The following is a 4,486-nucleotide window of genomic DNA, read 5'->3' as shown; positions in this document are numbered from 1 at the left end:
TAGTAGATCCTAAACATATAACTGCTACATTGTATAGGGTTTTGTATAATTAAAAAAAAAAAGTTAAAATGGAGAGTTCAGACACAGAAAGTCATTGAACAAGTGCTGTAGTTCAGGTTAAGCATCAATTACGACATCAGTCATAAATGAAGAAATGCTGTTAGAGCAATACCCAGTTATACTGGTAGCTCTCTGAGAGGACCTAGCTTGTAATGACGACCTACTCTATCTTTGCAATTTGTTATTGATGGATTATTCACAGTCCTGCCATTAGCTGATAAAACCCAATCAATATATCATTTTATGATTGGAAATCAGAGCTCAGGAAGAGCTGAAAGAGTTCTTAGCTGGTTCAGAAAATGACATAAGGTCAAAAGTAAATCCTTCATGGGGAATAATTCTAAGTCTGTTCACAAGAATAAAGAATGCTTTACTACCATTGGGAACCAGCCAGAAAACCACCAATATTTTTCAGAAATAAAAAGGCATAACCTATCTTCCCAGGCATTACATAGAAGCTGACATATTTTGTGTTCAAACACACACACACACACACACACACACCCCAGATGTAAAGATAAGCCCTCAACTGTGTCTCATGACAAAGATCAAATTTCATCAGCTTCTAAGGTCAGTACTAAGCTAAGCAGTGTAGACCATTTCAAAGATGAGAATGGATGCAGTCCCTGTTATGACTCATCCTAGTTACATTTATGAGGCCGTCAAAATCTACTTGAGTCCCCAACCTGCCCTGTCTCTACTTTCTAGCCTCTCCTAGGAGCTCCCTTGCATCGCTGGCTACCATCAACTTATTTGTGCTGTGTCCTTTCCTACCAGTAATATGAGCTGCTAAGCAATAACCATTGGCTAAATTAATAAAAATTGTTCATATTGCAGCAGTCACAATAAAACATACTATTCTCAGAGTTTCCCTTTTGAGTGGGTAGTGAATGAAGGCCCATGAGATACTTTAGGAGACATACAGGAAGAAGTACTTTAGAAAAAGATTAAAATGCTAAGAGTGAAGTTCAAGAAGGGATTTATTCAGGTAGAATAACTTTCTGGTGTCCCTCATTTAATACTATTAGTCAAAACAAAAGTCTTCCTATTGAGAAGATTGTCCCTCTCCACTCGCATTCAAGGCCAATGCAAATCTGTAATGCAACTGCTATCCATTTTTGGTTTGCACCCACATACTGAGACAGCTTATCTGTAAACCAAGCTAGATCCTTTGCTCCTCTTCAGTTTGCTGAAATGTGTGAGGGAGGGGTCCTGGTGCAACTGTGGTGGGTAACGTGGGCTCTGGGCTCATGCTTGTCTGGCCGTGCTCAGGCTTAGTTCCAGGTGTATCATTTCCATTTCACAAAGAATTTGCTGGACCCATCCAACTTTATGACTGAAGATCCAACCAAGAGGACCTACATAATCATTGGCAGTTAGAGACACATGATCGCTTGATATCACATCTTCAAGTGTTCAATCACTATTTGGGCTCAGAGAGCCATCTTTCAAAAGGTGTTTTATCCTCCACTGTAAATAGCACGGTCTTGCTTCAGAAGTCCAGAGGACTGCATTATATTTCTCCCACGGAAGCCTTCCATAAAATCTAAACTGCATTTTTTCCCATTATTAACACCTCTAGCACCACCAGGTCACTAAAGTGCATGGCAATTACACTGCAGCCCAGACCTGTACTCCAAGCCCTGTACAAAGCTGGCAGACTTCTTTGTTACTCAGTGTATGGATCAGAGCGGTATTCCTAAGTGTGGAATACATTGTTTTTGGATCCTGAAAAGGTCTACCAGGTATTGTGCTTCCTTCTTTGCCATAGAAGATACAAGATGTAGTCAGTTGTCTTGTACTTGGAATGAGACATTCCTGACTGCTTTAATGAAGTAGAGGGTCCCTGACTCTTCATAGGGCTCTTCTGCAAACTTGTAGGAAACATGTATATTACCAAGGCTAGGTACTCCTTGCTCCTCCTGCCAGATCAGTGTAAATACCACCAAGGTAATGCATCAATGTCATCTTTTGTAAGATGCTCAGATGGTCCAGATTCTTTTTTTGAAGGGGAATCTGAGCAGTGTCTCTCTGGGTTTGCATGAAGACACAGTAAATAATAAGGATATTGTTTTGAAAGTGATAATAAATCATATCAAGATAGACAACATATTTTTGTTGGAAACCAAAGTAAGTAAGACTTACTGTATATGTTGTTTCATATCTGATGGGCCATCAGACTGCTATATAAAGCAGAGCTTCCCAGCCAGTTTCCCATGACAGTGAGCTGCAATTGGGTCATAAGCATGCCTGAAGATACTGATCCGTTCAGTGTTCAGGGCAGTCAGATGGCCACACAGTGGCCAGTAGACTCATGACACAAGCAGCTTCACTCATTCTCTGCTGATGTTTGTCCCAGCGGTCTGGCAGGATGCTGCCCTTTCTATGGGTAGCAAGTACAATGAGCAACATCCAGCACTGGCTATGCTTCCACATCTCACCGAGAAAGGCTTACTCCTTAATATTTTGTGTGGTCGATGGAATGTTTGAAACCCCTCCCTCATGCCCCTTGCTGTGTTACTTTGAAGTTCTTTCCTCAGGAGGCAAAGTGAGAGCAGAAGTGACAGTATGCCATTTCTAAGCATGGGCCTTAAGAAAGCCTTCTTGTTTCTGCTTGCTCTCTGGAACCCCTGCCATCATCATGAGAACCTGCTTTGGTAGCCCGCTGCTCCAAGGAAGAAGAGAAGTAAACTTTCCAATATTTTCATGACAAACAGTAGTTTTATACCTTCGAATATGGTACCCTTTAAAATTAGGCTCCTAGGGTGCCTGGGTGGCTCAGATGGTTGAGCGTCTGCCTTCGGCTCAGGTCATGATCCCAGGGTCCTGGGATCGAGTCCCGCATCGGGCTCCCTGCTCCTTGGGAGCCTGCTTCTCCCTCTGCTTCTCTCTCTCTCTGCTCCTCTGTCTCTCATGAATAAATAACTAAAATCTTAAAATTAGGCTCCTACCCTTCCACAGAGACAGGTGTGCTATTTTCCTTGATGATTGCATTTCAAAGGGATGGCTCTCAGCTACTTGGAAAAGTCAGTCTTGGGTTATAAAACTGGCAAGAAGACTTTAAAAAGATTTATATCTCAATGAGGCAGAGAAAGAACTTGCAATTGCAAGCTTTCTGAAGCAAATCCCCTAAGAAAAGGGAGGGCAGAGGCTTAGAGTCAGGAAGAAGCATGCCTACAGTTTATTGAAGCTGAGGGGAACATTAAGGCCATCTTGTTCAGTTATAATAATTACCTTTCATTGAAGTGCTATACTGACATCCCAGATCACCTCAGTTTACCCTCCTGTGAAGTACATATGTGTCTTGGTCAGCTCAGGCTGCTATTAAAGTGACCAGTAGCTGGGTGTCCTATAAACCACAGGAATTTATTGCTCACTGTTCTGGAGGTTGGGAAGTCCAAGATCAAGGTGCCTGTAGATTCAAGTCTGGTGAGGACCCACTTCCGGGTTCATAAGCGACTCTTTTTGCTGTGTGTTCACATGGAGGCAGGGACAAGGGATGTCTCTGGGACCTCTTCTATAAGGGCACCAACCTTATTCATGAGGGCTCCACCCTCACAACATAATCACCTCCTAAAGGCCTCACCTCTAAATAGCATCACATTGGAGATGAGGTTTCAACCCATGAGTTTTGAGGGGACACACATATTCAGTCTATAGCAATGCATTACCATGTATAATGAAGTGAAAAAGATTAGGGAGCATAGACTCCAACCTAGGTATGAATCAATTCCCAGAAGGAAACAACAGGCTCTGGTTATGGCAGTGTCCACGCATTCCATAGTGATTCAAAGGCTTGCTCTCTTCATCGTTTGAGGAGCCTGGCAGTAGAGTTTATGCATATCAAGCAATCAGCACTGCTGATTGAACTTTTCACAGGGGCAAACTGTCACTTATGTATTGACCAATTTCTGGCCATAATTTGTCACAGGAACTGGAATTAGGAAGTGATTTAGAAAGAAGATAGTACACAATAAGAGAAAAGGCAAATAAAGCAGATCGTCTACCAGATCCTAACTCCCTAAATGTTTATTTATAGTCTACTATGCATTTTGCATAGAATTGAATATTTTAATAGGAGACACAAGAGAAGGAAAGTGACATTTCCCAGAGTGTCATCTGCTGTTATTAGCACCTGAATCCCCTGCAGGTACTTGTTAAAAACAGATTCCAAGCTTCCTTCCAAGAGCTCCCGATCACCATCTGTCAAGACCTGTGCATTTGAGCAAAAGATTTGAATAGAAAGATCACCAAAAGTTGTACGTGTCTTTCTCAAACAGTTCTATAAAATTAAGTTCATCAGGAATATTTGATGTTCAGTTGTTGATTTTATTGGCTGTATTCTAGAGTCATATTTTGTCACAGGCTTTGGATTTTTGTTGTGTTTTCTTATTTCAGACAGGCGAATTTGTTTAGCTTCATATTT

This window comes from Zalophus californianus, chromosome 7, assembly GCF_009762305.2.
Source record: "Zalophus californianus isolate mZalCal1 chromosome 7, mZalCal1.pri.v2, whole genome shotgun sequence".
Taxonomy (NCBI): Eukaryota; Metazoa; Chordata; class Mammalia; order Carnivora; family Otariidae; genus Zalophus; species Zalophus californianus.
Note: the sequence above shows the minus strand (reverse complement) of the source record.